Source organism: Octodon degus, unplaced genomic scaffold, assembly GCF_000260255.1.
Source record: "Octodon degus isolate 3935 unplaced genomic scaffold, OctDeg1.0 scaffold00036, whole genome shotgun sequence".
NCBI classification, from domain to species: Eukaryota; Metazoa; Chordata; class Mammalia; order Rodentia; family Octodontidae; genus Octodon; species Octodon degus.
This window is the reverse complement of record NW_004524612.1, coordinates 15,820,504-15,846,088: the sequence shown is the minus strand read 5'-3', so window position 1 is coordinate 15,846,088 and position 25,585 is coordinate 15,820,504. Positions and strand designations below refer to the sequence as shown.

The window sequence follows — 25,585 nt, the reverse complement described above, 5'->3', positions numbered from 1 at the left end:
TTTTTTTTTTTTTTTTTTTGCGGAACCAGGGATTGAACTCAGTATTGTTGACTTTTTGAGAAACAAATAAGTGAGGTTTGACACTTGGCTCCAGACATTGCGAGAAGGTCACCGAAAGGAAGCAGTCATCATGCCCGCTCAAAGACTAACTTCATCCCTTCCCCACGGCCCCAGGAAGCCTCCTGTGCCATCCTGAACCATTTTCTTCCTGGACACAGCTTTCCTCTCTCAGAGGAGCGCCGGGAGCTCACCACGGGGCTCTAAGGGGAAGCACAGCAAGCATCATACCACCTCCCCACCCCAGGCGACTGTGGGCCCTCCCACTGTACCCTCCTTGGAGGCCACCTCCACCCCCTGACAGGTCCTCACTTGGCTGAGGCAGAGCCCCCCAAGGCTTACTATTTCTTCATATTATTATTTTTCTTCACCCCTCAGCTGATGCACAGATCAAGGACTCTGTCATCAAGACTGAACAGTAAGCACTTGTCTATACTCCCAGCGTTCTAGGAGGGCTGAGGCAGGAGAATTCAAGAGCACCCAGGGCAACCTAGAAGAATCTGGATGCAAACAGAAAAAATAAAAGGGACTGGGGGGCATAGCTCAGTGCAAAGACCTCTGTTCAGTCTTCAGCATTACAGAACAAGAAGGAGGAGGAAGAGGAGGAGGAGGAATAGAAGGAGTAGAAGAAGAAGGAGGAGGAGAAAAAACAGAAGAGAAGAAGGAGAAGAAAGGTCAAAGAAAGAAGAAAGAACTGAAGGCTAGTAGAGTGCTTGCCCCCAGTCACCAGACAGCAGGAGAGCTGGAGTGCCTGGCTCCTGTCCCCTCAGACAAACGTTGCGCCCCATAAACCTTCCAAGTGTCACGCTCAAGTGTCGGGAGGCAGCGGGCTCCCTGTGGAGGTCAGAGGAGGAGCTGCTGGAGGCCTGATCCCTCACTCTGTCCTTTTACTGCCCACTCAGTCATGCAGGGCACAGGTAGTGCCACCCACAAGGAGACCAAAAGCTATGGACGACCCTGCCCACACTCCTGTGCTGGAGATTAGAGGAGGGTTGGGGCAGGGCTGAGACCTGCCCAGCTCAGGGTTTCGTGCTTCTTCTCACACGCATGCTATACACACTGGGCACTAAGTGAAGCCCGTGCCCAGGGAGCAGAGCCAGTGGCTGCACCAAAGTGTGCACCCAGGAGGACAGGGCAGAAGGACAGGACCTGGCTCTGGGAACATGGATGTGTGTGCAGGTGTGAATTCATGTGGGATGGAGGGGTGTGTACCACACGGATGTGCCTAGGAGTGCCCGCAAGGACACTGCATGACACAGTCACTCCTCACTGCAGATTGACTCTCTGCTCCCTCCTTCTTAGAAACTGTATCAGGACGCCAGCGGTTCTTCCTGTGGGGGGAGGGGTGGTCAAGGGTTTCCTTGAGGATCGGTGAGCGTTAGTGATGCTCTTCCCATAGAAACCCACAAGCAAACATCTAATTCCCGAGGGTTCTGTGGCCCTCTGGAGTCTGACCATGGCGGACACATGGTTGTGCTTGCTACAGGGAAAGTCACCAGGAAAGAGAGTAACTGCATCTCTGACCTGACCAGGAGCCTATCTATGGAAGCCAAGTCAGAGCAAGTGAATGCTCCTCCACCCACCTAAAGAACTCAGGTTTGTGTGTCATTATTTGTAAAATGTATATATGTGTATTTTGTTTTATTTTAAAAACATTCAAGTGGTTTGAAATTCATTTCGAAGAATAGAAGCCTAGTTTGTGATATACACACGGGATGTTGGGGTATGACCTTAAAGAACTCAACCTGAAACTCCAGGTCCTCTTTAGAGGCACAGGCTAGGGCAGGAGGTAGAGTGCAGATGCTGTTCCCTAGCCCTCCCCCTAGTGGTTGGAGCTTGTAGTAGGCGCATCTTCTGGTGGTTCCTGACCTTTTACTTCTAAATGCAGACCACTTAGGTTCTTCCAAATCCACTTCTATCAAATTCCATACTGTGCTTCTGACATATGCACTCATATGTGACTGTGTGCACCTACACACACACACACACACACACACACACACACGCGCGCGCGCGCAGGCTTATAAGCTCAGCCAACTTAGTGCCCGAGTCAGCAATATCTCTCCATGGGGCAGTTTCCAGGTGACCAGATTGCCATCCATCAAAATTTCTGGGAAAGGTATGAAATAACTGTCATGGACTTTCAATAAAACTGCTAGGACAAAAACCACCCTCTCTTCCAAGCAGAGCACAGACTCCTGTGTGTTTGACTCAGTGCAGCATGGAGCTGGTCCAGCAGGGGCCAGGGAACAGGGTCACCTCTCCTCTGTGGCTCTGCAACCCCAGGGAGTGGCCCAGAGCCTCAAGAGCTCCTGGTTCTGGAAGAATGGAATTGCCTCCCATGAGTCAATCTATCGCCATCAGCACAGGCAAGGGAGACAAGCTCTAGCAAGCAAAAGCTACCCCCACCAGTGTGACAATGACAGGAAAGTGCTTGGAGGGGACAATGCCCTTACAAGGTGCTTCACAGCAGCACTGACCCTTCCCAGCCTTGGGAGTGGAAGGGAAGGAAAGGAGAAAAAGAGGTGACACAATTAGGTCTAATGTGGTCCATTTAAAAGAGCTGCTTATGCAAATGATGGCCTCTAGACAGAAGATCTGGCTTTGCAGAAGGGCTGAGCATCCTAGGGCTTGTCCTTCCCCAGACTGCAGTGTTGTCAAGCAGTTAATGGCTTTCATTATCTATTCCTCTATGTCCCCTGTACCCTCAGAGGTAAATCAGTGTCTTCTGACCCCGAGAAGAGAGTTCGCTTGGTTTGCAATGCAAAATGGTAGAGCTTCTGGCTGAGTTTTGTCCCTGCAGAGAAAGGAGAGTAAAGATGAGTTTCCTCTGTTCATTTGGCCAATAAAGCTCCAAGAGCTGCACTCGCTCCTCCGAGTAGACAGTGGTCGTGGCTGCTTCACATGCAGAATCTGAGCTGTTCTCCAGACCCACTGAGTTGGAATTAGCATTTTATAATGATCTCTGTGTGTTACAATTTGAGAACCGCTGCCCTGTAGGACAAGTGTGGGTGCTCATCAGAATCTACGACCTCCTCTTGAAGTCAGACTTCCCATGACCTACTTTGGCCAACAAGCTATGAGTGGAAGTTACTTACACAGTCTTCTGGGTGAGGCTGTGAAGCCTATGTAAGCTTTGACACTTTCTTCCATTGTCACAGGGACCGACAGTGTTCCAGGCCAGTCCAGCCTTTGCCAGTCCCGAGACTTCTCTGCAAGCATACTTTTAACTCTCCAGTTTCCCTTGACTAGCCACGAGTTACTGTGATGGCAAGGGGGCTACGTCCCAGGGCCATGCCAGACATAGGGAAACAGACACAGAAGATAACCCTGGCCTTGAGGGGCTGGCAGCGGAACAACTGCAGTGTGGCCTGCATGGGCCTCTGTGCAAGGTTCCTGGAGAGTCCATGATCTGAAAGAAATCAGGCCACATACTGAGTCTCAGGACTTTGCTGGAACAGGGTGCATAGCTCCACTGCACAGCAGAAGAGGCTCTGTGCACAAGGAAGTCAGACTTCTGCCGGGGGAGAAAAGACTTCCCGGTCATGAATACCTGTGCAAGAGGCAGGGGGTAGCTCAGAGGTTCGGAGGTGCAAAGAGTGCCTTGAGGGTACAGAGGAAGGAGAAGCTCCTCTGCGGGGAGGATGTGTCCTGGAGCAGGTGGTCTGGGTGGGGCTTGGCACATGGGTGGTCCTTGGAGCAGGAAGGGCTGTGCTGGGCAGAAGTGACCTGGGTGCCTTGCACACGAGGAAGGCTGAAGGAGTGGAGTGGAGGGGTAGGCAGGGCCGGGTGCCATCATGGGGAGCAGCCCAGCAGACAGGAAGCTCTGCAGCATAATGGGGGAGGTAGAGGCAGAGGAAACTGATGTCTATTTCTGTGGGGCAATCCAGCACCAGCTTACTCTTCTGCCACCAGACAGTCTCAGTGGCAGAGGCACTTCCTGGTACAGGAGGAGCCAGCCCCTTCCCCAGCCCAGTAGTCCCCAGCTGGAAAGGATGAAGGCGCAGCTGCGCCTTCCTGCTTGGCCAGAGATGAGGCCCAGGGTCCCACGGCTGCGGAGAAGTGGCACCACCCGGGGACTCTGGCTTAGACAGTGTGCCCTCCACCTTGAGAAGTTTTACACCACTCATACACTCAAGGACTGTGGTTTCCCTTGACTTGATCTTTCCTTTGAGGTTTGCTGCCTGTAAAAAAGAATTCAGATGACTTTTCCCCAAGGAGCTTTCCTTTCATGGTTTCAAGTTGCAGGGGAATGGTTGTCTTTTCTCTCTCCCTCTTGTCTGTGTGTATCTCCTCCGAGGGGTTATAATCTGCTTTTTCATATCTGCAATCAATTAACAGCAATCTCTGTTTTTGTTACATTCTCAGCATTTAGTACACAAAGGAAACCACTTTTCAGTTTTCAGAAAGCCAAGGACACTGGGCTTCACCTTGGGGATGAAATGCAGATTTCATTAAAAGATCCTTCTTTCCAATAGGTTGAATAGGAAATAACTTAAAGCAACATCCAGCTGCTTGAGTGCAGAGTGGCGAATTCAGTAAGGAAGAGGAGCTTTGCAGAACTCCGCCTTTCCCATTTGCGTCTGGGTCTTGGCAACTCAAGGGTGCTGGGAAGGTCGGTCCCAATGTGAGTTGCCCCTTGCTGGTGTGCCCGTCACTAGGGCTTCTCAGGACGTTGGGCTTTCATCGAGGACAGCCTCAGGCCAACCGGACCGGTTGATCACTCACTGTAATTGTGAAGAAATAAAGTTATGTTTTGAATGTTACAAGCATTGGGAAGGTGTTTCACGTATCTGAGCCTTGGTTTCTTCAACTGTTAAAGAAGGAGGATGCCTTCCCTGTTAAACCTTTTCTGTCTGAGTCCTGACTTCGAGAGCCTTTTCTAAACTGGTAAACTTTTCCAGATAACCAGTATACTGAGCTAGCTCACATACCGTAAATGTTGCCCTTTTGCAGTCTGCATAGTGGTTTTCACATTGCTGTAGTTTGGATCTCCAAGGTCCGCTGAAGGCCCGTGTGGTGAGGGTTTGGTTCCCAGCCCTGAGTGCTGTAGGTGGTGGCAGAACCTTTGAGGGCGGGGCCCAGTGGGAGGCAGTGATGTCACTGGGGGGTAGCTGTAAAGACAATAGTCAGATGCCACCCCCTTCCTTCCTTTGCCTCCCACAGGCCATGAGGTGAGCTAGTCCCTCTGCCCTGTGCTTTCACTGGCGTGTGCTGTCACGGGCCTAAGCAACCACCTGACCCTGGCCGAACGCTCAGCAACCACGAGCCAAAGCCTCCTTTTCTTTTGAAGTTGGTTCTCTCAGGTACAGTGACGGCAAGCCGACAGAGCCCATTCTCAGAGGTGTGCAGTCATCACCATTTCTGACCATTCTTTCTTCTGTTTGTTTCTCAGATGAGATTATCTCCACCGCCATACCTTCAAGTTCAAGGCTTCTTCTTCTGCGCACTCTGCCCTTCTAGGGAAGTTTTCCATTTAAGACTGCGCCTTTGAATTTTCTCTGTAGTTTCAGAATTTCTATTTAGTTGTTTGGTGTTATACTCTCTATTTTCTTATTGTTATTTTTTCTTTAGTGAGATGTTGTTTTTATATTTTCTTTTAATTCTTAAAATATGGTTCCTTTAGTTTTTTCAGTAGAGTTTGAAGTCTTTGTCTTTCTCTGGTAAGCTGTCCTTTTTTATTTCCTTGTCTCACACTTTTTCCTTGAAAACTGGACATTGAAAAAAACATAACAGTAATTCTAAAATCTAGCAAGTCGTAATTGTTACTTCTCCTTGCTGTGCACTTGTTTAGTGACTTCCTTAAGCTGAGTCTGTAAGGGCTGCATCCCTTGCCAGGCCCAGCCACGGAGGGCCCTGTGTCATCAGCTAACGGCTGAGCCAAGCTCCTTACAAGCCTCGAAGCTGTAAGAGTCTTGCACGCTGCTGAGCAGCTCTGTAGGTGAAACAGCCTTCAGTGCTGCGGCGGTTTCCCGCTCAGCCTCATCTTTAGCTCTTTGCTTGCCTCAGGTCAGTGAAATGGACTCTAAGTGGAGGAGGCTCTCACCCTCAGGTCTCCAAGGGCTCAGTGAAATTGGCTGACAGTAAGCAGATTTGCGGGAGAAGAAGGTATATGAATTTAGTTGGCATGCTCGTGGGAGCCATGCCAAATGCAAAAGTCCAAGAGGAGGTGAGCTGGGTGAAGTTTCAGTACTCTCTTCATTGGGGAGAGGATAATGGGGGGGGGCTGCAGGCAATTTTAGGGAGACAGCAAATGATTATGGGGAAAAATAAATGAGCCCCAAAAGTAGACAGTGGCCCGGGACAAAGTTCCCCTCTGCTCTGGAAATAATGACAAGTACCAGTGAGGGGAGGGTGGAAATTCCCTGGGAGTGGAATTGTCTTATTTCACAGACGAAGCCTGCAGCCCATCTCGCTTGCTACCCTCGGAAGAACAGATGAAAGTCTGTCTGGCTGAGGCATTCATCTCTTCGCTCATGATTCATTTTTCTTTGATGAGGTTCCTAGGAAGGGGGCTTAAGAGATTTGCATTTCTTTTGGAGAAAGTTTCTTCAGCGAGATAAGGAAACTTCAGAGAGAGCCCCATCTCTGGGGCTTGGGGTGATGGCACAAGAAGGGTAGGAAGTCCTTGGCCCAGAGGCCAGATCTGTGACTCTTGGTTCCTTTCATTCAAAAGCACTCAGTATGCCAAAGTATCACACTTTGGATATCATTCTCTAAGCCTCAGAAGCACCTTCTCAGATATATATTTTTGCTTGTCCACTTCCAGCTGAAGGACATTTGGTTTTCTCTAGTTCAGGGGGATTATGAATAAAGCTGTCATAAGCATTTGGGACTAGGCTTGTGACTGAACACAAGTCATATTTCTCTTGCGTCAAAATCCAGGAGAGGGACTGTTGTGTCACATGAGGTAAATATGTGGTGAACTTTAACACCAAGTTTTCAAGTGGTTTTCCAAACTGGTTGCACCATTTGCAGTTGCCCCTGCAGTGCGCGAGCGTTCCCATGGCTCTGCGTCATGCCAGGAATGCAGACTCTCACGGTCTTGGATTTTGTTATTCTGACTGTGGACAGTGGAATCTTGGGATGGCTAATGATGACTAATGACCTTGGGCACCTTTTAATGTTCTTCTATTTGCTTTCTCTATATCTTCTTTGGTGAAGTATCTATTCAATTCTTTTGTCCATTTTTAATTAGTGGGTTTGTTTTTATTTTTTAATTTTTAAAATTTTCCATATTTTCAAAAATTATGTTTTGATTTCATTTTTTTTGCGGAACCGGGGATTGAATTCAGACCCTTGCGCTTGCTAGGGAAGCACTTATTCCACTGAGCCATCTCCCTCGCCCTTGATTTCAAATGTATAACCTCGGCCTAAGACTCTAGTAGGTTCCCATCAGGATTTTGGTTCTATACCTGTAAGTCGATGTGTTTCCCATAACATTTATATTTTCTTAGCCACACACACACACACACATCTTCTTAAACCAATTCATTTCTTCAGTTTAGTCCAGCCAACGTTTGCTGTGTCCCCTTCAGTCCCTGCACAAAGGGCCAGGGAACCGGAGTGGATGAGAACACAGTCCCAGCAATGGAGGGACTGCTGGTTTAAGAAATGTTTACATTTGGATTGAATTAAGAAATATACAAGGATTACCACATGCACTACATCAGCTTTTTGCACAGAAAACGACTAGTTGTTTAGATAAATAACTGAGGCATTTTCATTCTGACTTCATAAAGGCCACTAATTGTCACCAGTAAATTCTCTATTAGGAATAAAGTTCCTCAGTACAGCACTTGTTTAGGGCTGTGTCATACAGCCTAAAATGATGAAGCTTGCACTTATTTCTGCTGCAGTTTGAGGGAAGCATCCTGTGTGCTGAGCCTATGGCCTGTGATAAAGCCAGGTCCAAAGCCAGCAAAGCCCTCGGGGCGCACGGTCTCCGTGGGCTGCAGCCTGTGGCTGCCCCAAAGAGCATTCTCCCTAACTGTGGTCTGATGGTCTGATGTTCCAGCTGCAGAACTGCTGGCGCCAGCTGCCCGAGCACTAAGAAAAGCACCTCTCTGCAGCAGCTTCAAAGCCATCGCAACTTCTTCAAATCCTCTCCTGCCAAGTTTAAAAAGAATGAAGATTGCACCTTTATTATTTTGTATTCACTGATTAAGATAATAAAGTTGTGCTCACTTCATATTAAGAAATGAAAGCCTCTCCTGAGACATCCTCTGCCCTGGGGTAGTTACATCTGTCACCCACAAATTTGCCAGCCAGCTTGCAAGCAGAGAGTGTCCCTTGGGCTGTGACTTGGAGAACCGCACACTGTATTGGCTCGGCCTGTGACTTAAATGATTGTGTTTTTAGGATTACCCAAGGAAACTAAAAATAGGAGTCCAAGATGAAAGAGGCGCTACAAGGATAGAGCTTGCTGTCATGATTCAGCCTCCAGATTCACGTGGCTGAGAATCTAGGCAGATGCTAAAAAAAGAAAGGAAAGCTGCTTTTGTCACTTTGCTCCGAAGCTTAACAAATGTCCTGGCCTGAGGACAGGCAGGCCCACCGGAGGCCCCTCCTGCGCTGGTGCGAGGCCCAGCGGCTGTGGGTGAGCAGTGCGGAAGGCTGTGGTCTGATGGTCTGATGTTCTGCACCAGCAGCTGGACTTCCACATAAGCATCGTGGGAGGCCCTTCTCCTGCTCCCTTCCCCTAATTGCCCGTGTCACCCCATCCTCATCCTCAGCATTGTGGTTACAGAAGACCTGAGTCGGAAGCGATAGAGGAGTCTCCACACAGGCTGATCAAGCTTCTTAGCAACAGAATACTGGCAGGATTTTTCGTTTTTATTTTGTGAAAGGAGGAAGGATGAGAAGGAAGGAAGAGGGGAGAGAGGGAGGAAAGAAAGTGGGAGGAGGGACCAAAACAGGCCACGGGTGTTCTTTGCCAGAGTCTCAGTTTCATTTTCAAGGTTCAGAACCAGTGGAAGAACTGGATCTCCCCCCAGAGAAGAGAACAGGAACATAAGCTCATTATCTGATTTAAATTTGCATATAATTGGCGTACTTTCCAGTTAAGACAATAAAAATCCATGTTAACTGGAGTTTCAACAATGGCATGATATACTTAGAGCAGCACTTGTCTCTGGGCGGGAAAACCTCAGCAGCAGTCTCCTGGAGCTCTCCAGCAGCTCCTGTTTGTGTGGAGGCTGAGCGGGTGGGGTCTGAGCCCAGCCAAAGCAGGCAACCTTGTGCGTCGGCCTTGTCTTGTAGAGTGGGGATAAGATACCATCTTCTCAGCACTGTTCTGAGGCACGGGTGCAATCACATGTTTGGAATACATATTCCATGGGTTGCATTTCAGCTGTGCTGCCCCGACGACACGAGCTTTTGTGATGCTGCAGTGTGAGCCTGTGGAATATCACAGCAGGGCACTGAGGTGGTAGGGATCATGCCCAGAGCAGCCTGAAGACCAAGAGCCCAAGTGGCTGAAGCCTCACCCCCCTTTCCCATCGTCACCAGCACACCCGGAGGAGTGGCTTAGTTTTCCACATGACTTCCTTCACTAGGGTGCTGAGGCACCTGGCCAAATGCTCCATCCACACATGTGTTCTGAAAGTCACAAAACTCACAGCAGTGGAAAGAAATGGGACTCGAGTCTTAAAGGACAAGCCTTTTCTGCAGGGACATCTCCACTGGCATCTATTAATACCCCAGTGAGCATCCTATTACTGGAAGATGACAACTACCACATGTCCACTGGGCCCAGAGGGAAGGAACTAGGCTACCATTCTGTGGACATCTGCTCTTGTGCCACCCACTCTCCTATTTCCTTTACACACCATCCTGTGATTCCTTTGGACAAAGCGGTTTCATCGGCTGTATGTTGGTAAGGGGACAGGTCAGAGAAGAGGGAAGGCAGGACTGCACGCCAGGCAGTGTAACTTGGTAGCCCGTGTTCTCTACCACACTGTGCCCACCTTTCAAAACTCTATTTAGTTTTAACTTTTTAGTGGTACCAGGGGTGGAACCTGGCCCTGAGCATGCCAGGCAGGTGCTCTACCACTGAGCTGTGTCCCCAGCTCTTTCCCATGACATGTGAAGAGAAATGGCTCCATGATTCCTCAGAGATACCAAACCCAAGAATGTACGGCCTGCATATAAAGTGGTGTACTGTTTGCGGATAATCTACACATGCCTTCCCACACACCTTAAATCATTTCTACATTACATACATATATATCTACATATATATGTGTATATATAGTTATATACTACATAGTATACTACTTAGCACAATGTGAACAATGTTTATACTATATTGGTCAGGGAATAATGACAAAAAATGTCTCTACATGTCACTACAGAAGCAATCATTAAAAATATTTTTCCTGTGCACTTGATTGCATCCACAGCCTTGGAACCTGTGGATACGGAGGCCGACTGCAGCTAACTCACACAGTCTCCTACCAGCGTGGCTGGATGAGGTGAACTTCATACAAACACCTGGAGGATTTATTACACATCCCTATTTAAGCATCACCACGGAGATGTAAAACAAGAGCAGTCCTGGTTATCCCTCCTGACAACCTTGATTTCTGTCACCTCCCAGAGATGTGGCCCTCTCTCCCAGGATTGCGTTTCCTGCTGGTGAACCAGATCTCTGCCTGTAGCAGCACAGCAGTGGTGAGGTCCTGATCTTGGGATTACCCTTGAGACAAAATTAGAATTCGGTGTGGAGGCCTGACTGCATGTCAAATTTTGTTTCATTGACAGTCTTAGATGTTCCCATCGATCAGTTCTTCTTTGCAACCACATTAATGGATTCAGTGGATCTGTGCATTGCCAGCCTAGCATAAATGTCCAACTGATCCCAGTAGGATTCTCAGAGTTGAGACTGGCCAGACTTCAAAATGCAAGGACCAGAGGGTGCGGGATGGGCTTTAAAACAAAAAAATAAAGAGTGGGTGGTCATTTTTATAAAAGTACAAACCACCTGTGCTGCAGGGACCTGTTCTGGCCAGTGCTCTCGTCCACCCTATTCCCAGTCCGGGTGCCCAGCCCTCCTCTTTCCTGGCCACTCACCACCTGTGCCCCAATCATCAGCTGCAGTGTACCCTAGCTGGAGCTGTGATCTGTCACTCCCAAAGCCGCACATCCTCCCTGTCCCTCTGCCGCGCACAGCATCATGAGCCGCTGGCCCCACCTGCTCACCACACTACTGTCCTCATCTCCCCTTGCCGACTGACTGTGGGCCAATCTGGACAATTCACCCTGAACAGCTCTTGAATCCACCCCCATCCCACTGATGCTCCCACAGTTCAGTCACGCCAACCTCTGCCTGGACTGCCCTTGCTCCTCTAAGTGGCCTTGCTGGCTCCTGCCACAGCCCCAAGCCCCAAGCCCCATTCCTCCGCCTGGCCCGCCCCACTGGGTGGGCTGATGACAACCTGTGAAGGCACAGTTGTTCTCCACCAGCCTCTGCACCTCGGGATATGCAACCCTTGTTTAACACAAAGAAAGTGTCACCCCCAACAAGCCCGGTGTGAGGTGCTCAGCCTGCGCCTAGAGCTGTGGGTATTTCCAGCAATGCTCAACTTGGGGAAACAGAGCCCAAACCACAGAGTTATGCAGAGACAAGGAAAAGCCCTGCACCCTGCAGAGACATCAGAGGAACAAATGTGGAGCAGGGGGACATGGCTGTTGGCGAAAAGGCATCATCTTTCCCGCCTCAGGGGGGCAGCCTGCTATAGTCCCAAAAGGGAAAAGTAAGGAAGGTTCAGTAGCAGACGCAGGAGATATATGCAACCTTCCCTGGGTGGTGCCACCCCATCCTCTGATAGCACTGAGCCTGCCCACTTCCGGGCATCTCCCACTGCCCTGTCCTCTTTCTGCACCTTAACTACCCTTACTGGCAGGGCCTGGGCCAAGTCAATCATTTGAACTTGCTCACCCCTAAAATGAAAATGGCTGTATTGTTTTGTAGAGATGTTAGTGTAAAGTTCACAAAGCACTGCCCAAAAGGCCGTTATTCTCATTCTCTAGACAAATAAGTGAAGCTCAGAAAGGTTTGGTTACTTATCCAAGGTCATGTGACTAACAGGTCGCCGCAGTTACGGGAGGCCATTCATGACGTGGCAGACTTTCTCTCGGCACCTCTGCCTGGGAGCGCACATACCCTCTGCCCTGTCCCCACCTGGCCCAGGCGGGTGAGTCTTGCTTCTAGCTCCAGCCTGGCCCACAGGCACTGTGCTGTGTATCTATCTCCCCACACAGAATTGATCTACTGGAAGTCACTCCTGTTTCTTCTGTGTCCAGAGAGCAAGACACAGTGCCTAATCCCTACTGTCTTCTTTTGCCTAAACGTGCACTCTGCAGGGGACCTTCCCCTGGGATGCACTCGTGAATAGCTCCTTCCAGTGCTCCTCTGTTCTGTGTGTGTCTGCACATGCGTGCAGATACTCAAGTGTGCTCCTGCACATCTTCTCTCAGGGCTCACCTCCAAATGTCACTGCGCTACTCTCCATCCCATCAGCTCCTCAGCTACTTTGTGCTGCTCCCAGGTCAAAGTCTGCTCTAAACAGTGATGGGTTTGAGCTGCTGAGGTGCCCAGGTTCTACAGAAAGGAGACAGACAGCCCTCTGAGTATCAGGTTGCAAAGAAGGAAAACATGGGGTGCAGAACACACAGTTTTATTCTCTCCCTCTTTAAGAATCTGGCAACAGAAGCTCTTCTCTTTCCTGCCAGGCATGGAGCAGCAGAGACTTGGCGACAGTCTCAGCCAGATGTCACCCGCATCTGGCTGTCTTGGCTGGTGAGTTGTTTGGAATGAGGACCCCTAAACCTGGTGTGGGTGAGGTTCCCAGGGAGCTGGGGGGCCGCAAAGCCAAGGCCCTCCTTCTCGCATTGCCTTGTCCCTGGGAGTGGTTCAGCTAGCTGGCATGTTTTTGTTTAGGTGCAGGCAGCAGAAGGCACAGAGGCACTGGACAGGGCAGGCCTGCCTCCCCTCTCGGCGCTCCTGAGCTGCACTGGAACCCTGCTTCCTCCCAGCTGGGGACACAGACACTTCTCACTATTTATTATAGAGACCAGGCTCCCAATGCATTTCAGATCTGGTTAACAGAGGAGCAGCTCGGGTTGTCTTCTGTCCTATGTCTGCAGGACCACACTTGGGAAACAGATGGAGGGAGCAAAGGGTGGCCCAGCCCCTGCATCTGCAACGCTGTGACAGCTGGGCTATCATAGGCTTCGCCTGGGACAAAGCCAAGGCCGTTCATGGAGAGCACAGCCACACCTCCATCAAGCACACCAGTGAGGAGGCTGCACTGCTGCATTACAATGAGGCAGACATGCTGGATTCTCAGGCTGGTGGCCAAACACTAGAGTCCCTGGCTGTGGGGTGGGGGGGTCCTTCCACCTGCACCCCAAGGCAGGCACTACACACAGAGCCAAGGCTGGGCCGGGTGCTGCGCTCACATTAGCAAGGGTGCAGGAGGCGGCACCATGCTGCAACCTGCCAATGGGCGCACGTGGGTCACCATCTGCTGTGCAGAGCCAGCACCTGTCAGAAACAGCTGCCGATAGCAGATCGCAGGTGAGGGAGAGAGCAGTGCCCACAGGGACAGAGCAGGGTGTGCTGCCTGGCCCTCAGGAATGCCAACTGTTCACCAGTGACCCGTGCCATGGTGGCACAAGACAGAAAGGGGCTTCTTGGCCTCTTCTTAGGGCGGGTGCATGGACACCATGCTTCTGTCACCCTGGCCACAGGTTCTAGCTGATTGTCATGGCTGTCACAGGCTGAGAGGATGCGGGCTCAGGACTCCCTGTCAGGAAGAGGAAATTCCAAAGCAGGCCTGTGGGAGTGGGAGCGCAAGGCCTCCGGCAGCAAGCCCCGCTGGTCTGCGGGGGCCAGCAGCTGTGTGCCATCCTTCTGGCACTGCAAAGCCAGCACCCCAGTGAAGGACAGGGCCCGCAGGAAAGGCATGAGTAGCTGCTCCTGCCCAGAAGCTTCTTTTCATATAGATTGAAGTTCACTTCATTAGGGTCAGGGAGATAGCTCAGCAGCGTAATTACCGACCTGGCAAGTGCAAGGTCCTGAATTCAATCCCCAGTACCAAAAAAAGTTTACCTCATTAACATAGAAGTTTTTAATAATGATTGTATTAAAGATTTTTAAAATAATGATTTTAGGGAGAAATCTTTCTTCTGTCCCAGGTATTTACTATTTTACTTCCTCTCGATAATCCCTTCATCCTATCCACCGAACTGCATGACTAAGCCCTGCAGGGCTGAAGGGACTCCCAGAGGACACGGGGTTGGTGCTGCATAGCCAGGCTCGAGCATGGCTGTGCGCCTCGGCCTCTCAGCCTGACCCAGTTGGCCCTGAAGCTGCTCTCCACACCTGTGCCCTGGCTCGTCCCAGTGCCTTCAGGGCACACAGGGGCACTGGGCACAAGCTTCTGGCTGCCAGCACATAAGCCACAGATGGCGACTTCTTCTGGAATGTCCTTTGAGAGCTATCCAGTGGCTGGCCTCCCCCTTGTGGGTGAAAGTCCAGCCTGAAGCCCACATCTCCTCAGAGGTCCATCCTGCCAGGCTCTCTTAGACCTGCACAGCCTCAGTCTTCCTTGGAGCTGAGTCACTTGAGAACTCTAGGGTCCTTTGATGGCTGGGAGGCTCTGCAGCAGCTGAGATCCACTGTCCACTTCTGGGTACGCAGCCCAACCTTCTGAGCCACTTCTCACACATACCATGGGGCCTTCTCTGCGGCTGGGGTGGCATTGTTTTCCTCGGGGGCATCTGGCTCTGGAACCATCCCCTCTGCTTTCCCTCTCTGCTGGCTGCTGCCCTCTGGTCTCCAGTGCCAAGGTTCCAGGATCGTCACTGGTGGCTGCTGAGGGTCTTTCCCAAGTCAGCTGTGGCCAGTTTAGTCTTCCTTTGCCAGGGCTGATGCACAAGAACCTCAGGCTTTCCATGTATGAGAGCCTCAGGCCAAGGCCCTCCGCAGGAGCTGTCCACAGGCTCAGGGGCGCGGACTTGGCAGTGTGTCTCCCAGATGCTCGGGTGCTGGCTGCTTTTCTAGTCTGCAAACATTTCACACTGCTCTGTTATTGGAAGATATGAGCTTGGGCCATGGGTTCGAGTGTTCTCACTGTTCTTCAGAAATAAATTCCAATACTGTAACAGGAAGAACCAGGCTCTTTACCAACCTCGGAGTCATTCAGGGTGGGGAAAATATCATTTTATGCTTAAATCTCAAGTGTGGAATATTCTCTACTGATGCCACATTGCAAAGCCAAGTCACTACAAATATCACCCTAAACATCAACCTACTGTCCCTTTGAGAATTGCTTGGCGATCTATGAATGAGCCTTTGTGTAGAGGGCATTCCCAATAGAATCATGACCATGTCTGAGGGAAAGGGCTTCCATAGCTGATGCCCCCTCACTTCCTCTCTTTCTGTCTCTCCCCAGGCTGGCAGCCATCTTCGGAAAACAGCACGGTGGTTCCCTGGGCTTCAGGAATGAGGCTGGACATCACACTGTGTGGACAGCAGCCCTCAGCCATCATGAGCAGGTCCTGATGCACTCCAGACGGGAGAGCCAGGAAATCAGAGCACAGCACCTCCCAAGTTCAAGGTCTGCTCTGGATTCCTCTTTATTTTATTTTTTATTATGATAAAATAAACAGAACAAAACCTTCACCATTGTAAGCTTTTTAAGGGAATAATTCAGCACCTTAAATACATTCCCAATGTTATACAACCACAACCACTATCCATTTCTGGAACTTTCTCATCATTCAAATTAGAAAGCCTAGACTCATTAAACAACTACGCCTTTTTCCACAGTCCCTGAGAAACTCTAATTGATGTACTTTCCAGATGCATCGTAAGTGGCTTATACAATATGTGTCCTTTTGTTTCTGGTTTATTTTCTTTAATATCATATCTTTAAGATTCATTCTTTTTTATGTATTTAGTACAGGGTATACAGGATCTAACTACACAGACTGGACTCGTAGTGATTGTCCTGTTTTCAGCCTCCCAAGGGCTGGGATTACAGTTGTGTGCCACCATGCCCAGTATCATTTGCTGTCTTAGAGAGCCCCAGGGGCAGAGCCAGCATGGCATGTGGAAGATCAAACCCTGGTCACTGCACTCTGCCTAAGCAGGCGCTTTAGTCTGCTGAGCTATTGGGCCAGCCCTTAAGATTCATTCTTGGTACAGTATATATTAGAATTTCATTCTTTTTCAGGCTGAATAGTATTCTGTTTATGTATAAATCACATTTTGTTTATCTTTCATTGTTGATGGACACTTGAGTGATTTCCATCTGTTATGAATAATGCTACTATGAATACTGATGTACAGGTATCTCTCTGTTTCAGTCCTACTTTCAATACTTTTCAGTTAATACCTAGGACCAGAATTGCTGTATGATATGGTAATAACATGTTTAACATTTTGAGGAACTGCCCAGTGTTTTCCACAGTGGTGGTACCATTTTACTTTCACACCAGCAATGCACAAGGGTTCCAATTTCTCTGCAGCCTCTTTAACACTTGTTATTTTCTATTCTGTTTTCAATAATATTAAGAACTTGTGTGGCACCAACCAGATATTCAGATTTATGATTGCATAGAAGTGGGAAAGAACGAAGCTTGTCCTCACCTTATACTATATACAAATGGGTGTGCAAATATCTCACTGTGATTTTGCTTTCCATTTTCCCCAATGCCTAATGATTTTGAACATCCTTTTATGTAATTACTGGACCTTTATGTGGCTTCTCTGTTAAATATTCAAGTTTGTTGCTTTTTTATGTTTTTTTTTTAAGAGCAGTGGTTATAGAAGTCAGGGCATTAAGTCTCCTAGATAAGCACATTACCCTGAGCTACACCCCCAACCCCATCCAATTTTGAAGGGGTTGTTTATATTTTTGTCATTGAGTTATAGGCATTCTTTATTTATCTTAGATATAAATTCCGCATGAGATATGATTTGTGGGTTGTCTTTTCACTCTCTTGATAGACTTTTGATGCATAAAAGTTTTAAACTTGGATGAAATCTAGTTTACTTAGTTTTCTTGCACTGCTTGTGTTTTTGGGAACATATCCAAGAAACCATTGCCAAATCCAGTGTGGATTTGCATGAAATTCATTGGAAATCCAATGAAGATTCTCCTCTATGTTTTCTCCTATGAGGGTTATTCTTTTATCTCTGAAGTTTAGGTCTTCAACTCATTTAGGGTTGGTCTTTATATACAGTGTAAGGTGAAGAGCAGCTTTGTCCTTTCTCATGTCTACGCAATCACAAATCTGAATGTCCAGTTGGCATCACACCAGTTCCTGAAAATACTGTCCTTTCCCATGGAACGGTCTTGACACCCTTGTCAACAATTAGTCAATGAGGGCTTTCCTCCCTTCCTTTTAAATTCTGCCTGTTAACTTTCATTGATGTGACTCCTGGAAGAAGCTGACAGCCACCTATCTCCCTCATGTCTCAACTAAACTGTCACTGTTCCCAGGAGACAGCCCCCAAAGGAGGTGCCCCATCGAGAGCCCGGAGAGCTCAACATGTCTGTCTCTTCTCCCATACCTGTTCCCACTCATTTTTCTTCTCATCATCAGCCACACAAGGGTGAAAATTTGATGTTCTCAGCTCCAGCTCTCAGTCACACAGAACATGTCCCTGCTTCCACACACACACGCACACACGTGCACATGCACTCAGCCTGTACAGGTCACAGGACAAGGAGTCTTTCTGACCTTCTAATTTATTTCTTAACCTTCTCCTCTTCCACCAGGGGGCGCTCCCATCATTTCCCACCCTCCACGCATTTCCCTGGCCCAGCCCCCCCAATGCCAACCTAGGCCCCACTGTTCCTCTAGTGGGGTGTAGTCATGTATAGGTCTCTGCTGTTTACAGATGTCAGAGTCTACATCTAGGGGAAACCACCTAACACACACATACACACATGCATGAATAGGACTGATAAACTAAACACACACACACACACACACACACACACACACACACACACACACAGTTTTAGAGACAAGAAAGTGGCTGCTGGTCCTGATTATTTTGATTCCCAGGCTGCTCCCATTTTCCCCCAGTCAGGTCAGCCCTTGTTCCTGTGCGCCACCATGTGCCTCCCAAGCAGCTCCAAGGTCACCTCTGTTGTGACACTTCTGGATTGTCCCTGGGGACCATGCATCTGAAACAGGACTGACAGACCCTTCCTCTGTGCTACACATCCTTGATCTCTGCAGTTATGGATAATGACAGCAACACAGATCATCGCGGCTGCCACCATCACCTCAGAGCCAGCCACTCCCCACCCATGGCAAGGCCCCTGTGTCCTCGCACCATTACTCAGCACAGTACCCTAAATGCGTTCACCCTCTCGTACACTTTTTCTGCAGTCAGTGAGACATCTGAGGACAGGGACAATCCTCTCTTCACCCCTGCAGCCTGAGCCCAGAACCTGACACACAGCAGGTGCTGATAAATTTTGCTAAATAAAGGAATGAATTACTTCAAATTCTGATTTTAAAGTTTTGCATCCCTTGGAAAATTCCACAGCTAGGCAGCTGCTCCTGTCCTCTCTGCAAATAGGCAGTTTATCAGTCCAAGGCTGGCAGCTGATCTGCTGAGCTGAGCTCAGGCTCAGCCTCTGCCCAGAGCTTTCCCTCGCTTGAGTGGGGCTGCATCTGTCTCTTGGTGGGGGATTCTGCCAGGACCAGGGCATGGCTCTGACCATTCCTAATGCAATTTTCACAGCAAATTCAGAAGCAACGGTGATATTTTTTGCTTTTAAGAATAAGACAAGTCCTTTGACATAATAAGGTTAAGAAGAAACGAAAAACCTCATCCTGAGTTTCCTTTCATCTGAGTGGAAAAACTCCCAATCTCCCTGTTCCAGCTGGCAGGCTCCGGACTCTCGCTTCCAAGGAGAAGGGGAGCGGAAAGATCAGTCCTCAGCAGCTGAGGACTTATTTTGGGCTGCACAGCTGGTGGAGGAATTGCTGGCGGCCGGCAGCATCTCCCTGGCATAGAGGCCAGAGGCACCACTGCCGCTTGGGCAGGACACCCTGCTCAGGCCTGGGTACCCTGCCTTTCTGTTGCCCTGACAGGTCATACTGTCTTGGGGTGAAGGAACCCAGTGGTCATGTCTTCAGGGGGCATTGTGGAGAGAAAGGGGTGCTCAGACACCAAAACGAGCTTCCTGGGGACCCTCCTAGCTGGTCTCCTGGAGAGCCCTCTGTTGACAGAGACAGAGGCCTGCTGTGCCTCCCTCTAAAGCTGACACAAGGGCCAGAGAGTAGAATGACACAAAGGCAGAATTGGACACAATTATTCTGAAGAAAAACATTCCCAAATTAGGGGCTTCTGGCCAAGGGCTGTGAGCCTCAGAGGTCTCACTGTTAGTGGCTGACTGCTCTTCAAGAATTGTGAGAGGCGTCCCCAGGCTGAGTATAAAGAATTTGGCTCTTCAGAGCCAGGGAGACCAGCCAGGCCTCTGTGGAGGTCTTTGTGGCCTGGTGACTGGAGAGGGTGGTCAGCATTTGAACAGGCCCTGAAGTGAATTTTGACAGGACATTATGATCTTGTTATCTTCTCTGATTAAAGGTTCAGTCTGATTGTCAATCTTTCCTGAGCTGCACTGCCCTGCCTCTTATAACCGTGACACTACAGCCCAAGTTCAAGGCTTTTCAGGGCTTAACCCAAGAGGGAACAGAGGACCTCCACCCACTGCTGCCACTGGGGAGCTGTAACGACGGGTCTCACTTCTTTACTTCTTTTCTCTTTGTGGTAATTTAGAACAACAAGAATAGAAAGTACCAGAGACTAAGAAAAAAACAGCATGTTCTTCAAAGCTTTTGCATTTATATTCAATCCAAATACCCAGCAATCTAAAAACATCTTGATTTTCAATGTGAAATATTTTCAAATGGAAGTCTAAAGTAAGAGGCCATGAAGTGCATAGAAGACAAAATGCTTTTTCGCTGGTACACAGTTGCTCCAACCCAGAGGTCAGTGGTGATGTGCTAGGCCCTCCTGTGTCTCCCATTGTGGATAGAGACACAGGGAGGACAGAGCTCTGCCCTTCTGGGCCCTCGAGCAGCCTGGATCATGACACCCCAGAGAGAATCTGGCATAGGCTCCCCCAGTGCTCACTCCCACAGGCTACTTTACCTCTCTGCCCACCTGCGCTCCCTGGCACACGCCCCAGCCCTAAAGGTCTGCGGGCCTGCGGGTATGTCCCGTCAATCCCAGTGACATTCCCTGAGCAGTTACAAAATACCAGGATCCATGTTTGGACCTCTGAGGAGTACAATTCCAAGTAGAGCAGCATCTAAACACTTGGCTGCCAGCTTTACACAGTGTCAGAGCTGGCTCACACGTAAAGCAGGACTGCAGGAGAAGACCGAGCCAGAAGATAAAGGACACAGCCAGGGGTCGCGGAGTCTGTTTAGCTGCTCACACAGAGGCACAGATGTGACTACTTGGCTGGTCAGGACTAGGTCCAGCAGCCTGGGGTGGACAGCAACCCTTACAAGGTGGTCAGCATGTACAGTGCAGCGCCTGGCTTGCGGCGAAGGTGATGTCCATTGCTACTGTGCGAAGCGATGGCGGTGGCACCCGGGGCTTAGGCCTCAGAGCAATGAGTGGCCTGGCTGGGAGGCCCCAGGAAGGCTTTGCACTCCGCTCAGCTCCCGGGAGGCCTGCCAAGAGCCACCAGGGTTATCAGTGGGGTACCCTTCGAGGAGGGGCCATGCCTCAGATCCTGGTACTTGCTGAGTTTGGGCAGCTTCGTTCTCTTAACAAGGTAAGGCTCTGCATGAAGGTATGGCATGATGAGAGGAAACAGAACTGAAGAAAACGTGGAAGGAATGTTTCTAAGGGCAGAGCCCCTGAGTGAAGAGGCAAAGTCACTGCTCCAAAAGAAAAGGACAGTTGTCAAGAAATCAAATAATAATAAATCCTGGTGAGAATGTGGGGACACAGGAACCCTTCTGCATTGTTGGTGAGAATGTAAACTAGTGCAACCATTATGAACATCAGCGTGTAGGCTGCTCAAAAATACAAGAAATTCCATTTAACCCAGACATTCTCCTGGGTGTCTCCCCAAAGATCGCATCACAGAGACATCACACCACAGCGACACATGCATGCCAATGCCTACAGCGGCACAACCCACAATCTCGAAGGCTTGGAAGCAGCCTCTATGTTCATCAGTACACAAACAGAAAAGAAAATTACGTATTCATACGCAATGGAGTACCATTTTGCTGTGAAGAAGGATAAACTTGAGTCAATTGTAGGAAATGGATGCACCTTGTATGCATAATGTTAAGTGCAATAAATCAGACACACAAGCTTAAAAGCTGTTTGGGTTCTCTTACATGAGAAGCCCAAAGTATAAATCAAAGAGCAAAAGAAAAGATGCACTACAGGAAACAGGGAGCCTGATCTTTGGCAAATGGGAGAAGGACCAACATGTAGAGGGAAGGTGGTGGTGGTGGTGGTGGAGCGGGATGGAAAGAGAAAAAGAGGTGCCACGCCCACACTCCAAGTGCCTCAGGGACACACTGCGGTGTGCCAGCCAGCAACATGCACTGATGCAGAGAAGAGAAAGACAAGGTCACCGAGCAAGCGCAGCTCTGAGGTTCCCTCTAAGGGAACTGCCGTGATTGCTGAGAGCACCACCAGACAGGGCCCTCAGGGGGCCCGGATGGGACTTCTTCAAGATCCCATTTCAAAATACCCATTTTTACGGTATTTCTCTGCTTTTCTGCCAACAGTACTTTTCTTTAATGATAAAGCCTCTGTGCCTTTGGAGTTCCAAAGGCAGGAAAATGAGAACTTGTAGAACTGTGACATCTTCTCTCTTTGGAAGACTGCACCTTCTCCTGCAACTCCTCCATTCGACGTGCAATAAGGGGTGGGCGAGGACTCTGGCGAAGGCATGGAGCACCCCAAGAGCACACACAGTCTCCCCCGGGGGTATGTACTTGTACCCACACTTTGTTTGCACCAAATGCAGCAAGCACAGGAAAAACATCACAAAGGCAAAGCAACAGGGGTACCAGGCTGGCTCTTGTGGCAGGCAGGGAGGGCTCATTGTGTAGGTGGATTCCATCCACCCCTGGGCCAAACGGTGAGACAGCATCCCTTGAACTCAACCCCACTCAAAGGCAGACAAAAATCTCCATAAGCCGAAATTTCCATGAAATGACCTGTCATCCTTGGTTGGTAGGTCATTCTGCAGCCAGGGCGGGCACATGGCCGCCTTTCAAAGCCCTTCCTTTCAAAGCACACGTTGCTCCTGAGGGACATCTGGATATAAACCACAGCAGGAGTGGCAACAGAAACCCTCCTCACTCATTCCCAGGGCTGCTGGGACTCTGCAGTAGCTCCTGGACTGGCCTTAGCTCTGTTATCTGCCTTGGTGGCTCCATTCACCTATCATCGGCCAGCCTGGTTCTTCTAAAAATCCACTCTTGGTGGGGTCATCTCCCTGTTCAGAATGCAGCTACATGCTTTCTCTGCTTTCTGACCTCAGTCAAACTTTCTAAGATGTGCAGTCAAATGAGGAGCTTTTCACTGTTAATACAACATCAGTCCCCTCTACTGGACTGTGTATCATCTTGCTAACAGCTGCTGCCAGCTTCCTAGAAACCCAGTGCTAACACCAACTGCATTATCTTAGGGTCTCTCCTGTCTGCTGTTTGCTGCGCCACAGAGGGAGGAAAGCTCATCCTATCCAAGCCCACGAGCTGGCTACGGGGCCACCCACCCATTATTCTGCCTACAATTGCAGAGCTACATGTGCAGCCTCTCTGTGCCAGCCCTTGTCACATGCATGTGTGCACACAGCCTGTGCTGCTCTACACACGAGCTGCACAGTGGCTGATGGTGAAACTGTCCTGATCCAACTCCCTGCATGCCCACCTATGAGCATGCTCACCATGTGCCTGACAATACCCACAAGCTGGTGACATAACCAGCAGTGCCACCTGCTGTGTGCACGTCAGACACTGCACAGGTGCCGCCTGCTACCATGCTTCTCGTGCCACAACCAACCACACAGACCGTTTCGAGGCAGCCGCAGAACCACACTTCGTTTGCACAGCTGCCAAGTTACTGCCTCTGTTGTCACAGAGACACAGGTCACAATGCGGCATTTGATGGTACCCAGCTCATGGCATCACGTGGTAACCCTACATTAGGCACAGAATTCTTTTGTCAGTTCCCTTTGAGATAGCATCTTTGTGCATTGGACCATAAGCCCTTTGTCACTAAAAGCCAACAAATCTCTCTCAGCTGTACAGTAGGATTTGCTTTAATAACTTGGGCTCAAGTCTGAACACTTCATTTTGGAAAAGTCTGTGGAAAGATAAGGCAGTGGAAGTGTGCCCCATGGACAAAGGAGCCAGCAAGCCAGAGGGGCCGCGCTCATGGAGGAGCAGCAGAGGTGGCTAGGCCTGTCCTGGCCACTGAGTGGGGCGGCTATGTGCAGACCTCCCCACACTCCCAGTGCTCGGGGAGAGCTGCAAGCAGTGGGGTCCTGCTCTCACTGTGGCGCTCAGGACGTGACACAGCAGGACATTTCTTAGGGTGGGACTGGGCCTTTGAGGTCAGCTCATTTGACCTGCACAATATCAGTGAAAACGACTGAGGGCCAAGGGGAACAGGGATGGCCATGTGCCACACTGTTGATGCCAGGACAAAGCACGTTCACGGGGATACAATTAGCCATGAGATTAATTTTTAACTACAAGCATGCTTGGCTATTGAGCACACTTACCAATAACAGAAAGATCCTGCAGGACAGAAAGCAGAACTCAGGGCCAAGAACAGTTGCAGGTGGACACCACTGAGGAGGGGCCAGGATTGGGCTTGGCACCAGCTCTGACACTAACCAGCCCTGTGGGTTTGAGAAGCCCCCATCCTTCTCTAGGTGGCCACATCCAGGGCTGTGACCAAGGGAGTCATTCCCTTCTGTCCTTTCTAATCTTCACCAGCCCAGCTGATTCAAAAGGCATATGCATCACTGGACAGAGGAAGCCCTGGCATCTCGGCCACAGGCGCGTAAGAGACGGGACGGTTGTTCATCTACTCAGAGCCCCTCACTCACATCCTCCCAGTGGCCATGGGCTTGAAGTCCACACACAGGAGGCTCCACCCAGGAGCTCCTTGGCTTACCAGAGTTGAGGCAGAGCTGCACCAAGCTTCTCCCCACTCTCCAAGGCAGGAAGCACTTCCACGCCTGAGTTTCTGAGCCAAGCCCCAAACTCTGACTTCTGGAAACGAGAGCCAAGTTCCCCAGGGAAATGTTTCAGAGGCCTCCCCCATCAGGAGCTGCTCAGGCCACGGCTGGGACAGCTCCCTGGGAAAGGTCCGCGGGAGCAGAACGCGGCATTTTAAAGACATCGCCCTCTGCCGGCTCCCAGTTCCAAGGCCTCCCAGAAAGACCAGTGAGGCCTGGAGCAGTCAGGCCAAGAGTTACTCTGCTTTTCCCAAAGGCGGGCAGGCTGCAGCAGTGGGAGGAGGACTGGCTTCTGTCTCTGGCTCAGCCATGGCCCCAGGGAGCTCATGTGTGACCCTGGCAACTCACCCAGTGTCCTCATCTGTCTTACATCCCTGTCGGCTTTGTGTGACTCCTGACAAATCCTCTTGGACTTGTTTGTTTTATTAGTAGTAAAATGCTCACAGTTGTCAACACATGATAGAAAGCCTTTTAACAGAGTTTTAATTAAAGATATGATCCTGGGGCGAGCACCAAGAATGCCACAGATTCCTGGGACAGCCTGCGGCCCTCTGTGGCACACAGACATGGCCGGCATTCTGCTGCCTTCCCCTACCAGGGCCAAGCTCGAGAGATCTTGCTTGTCTTCAGATGGAAGAAGTGGGACCTAAGCCGCCGAGAGCATGGAGCTGGCCACACATGAGTCCAGGACACCGCTGGTCGCCACAGCAGTGAAAATGAGGCTCCTTCCTCTCCCAGGTAAGGTGGGGTGCACTGCTCATGATCTAAGGGGGGCGGAAACATTGTGTAAAATGAGACTGACATCACGTGCTCTTCCTATGGGCTCAGAATATCGGTCTGTTCAGGAGATGCTTCCCTCTTTTTTTTTTTTTTTTTCATTTTTGAGATATCAAGACATCTGGGAATAAACAATTCACCTTTGAAAACTCAGAGCACATTACTTTGTATTGATTTTAAAGTTCAATTCTATATTTTTAATTTCTTCACCTTTGAAATAAGTTGGGCTGGAGAGATAGTTCAGTGGCTGAAGTGCCTGCCTGGTAAGCACAAGGTCCTCAGTTCGATCCCCAGTACAAAAGAGAAGAAGAGTTCATGTGTCTTTTGGAAGGGTCAGATTAGGTAATGTGTACACAAGCAATGTGGTGGCTTTGCTTCACTAATACTATGAGATGTCATTTTACTGTCATTGTGACTGTGCCTTAAAAAAATGTCTAACAAGTCCACCAGATCACCATGTGACAGTGGTCAGATGCAGTGAC

The 25,585-nt window shown here is 49.7% G+C and overlaps 1 protein-coding gene and 1 long non-coding RNA gene across 2 annotated transcripts in view; one reads left to right on the top strand and one right to left on the bottom strand.

Annotated features, from left to right (window-relative positions):
* Positions 1-25,585, bottom strand: part of Msra (methionine sulfoxide reductase A) — a 216,479-nt gene that overhangs the window by 3,596 nt on the left and 187,298 nt on the right. The gene's annotated exons all lie outside the window — the stretch shown is intronic.
* The window catches only part of LOC111816635, a 17,531-nt gene continuing 16,800 nt past the window's right edge, over positions 24,855-25,585 (top strand). Inside the window, exon 1 of the long non-coding RNA XR_002820992.1 lies at positions 24,855-25,064. This is a non-coding gene — a long non-coding RNA (uncharacterized LOC111816635). The remainder of the gene's footprint in view (positions 25,065-25,585) is intronic.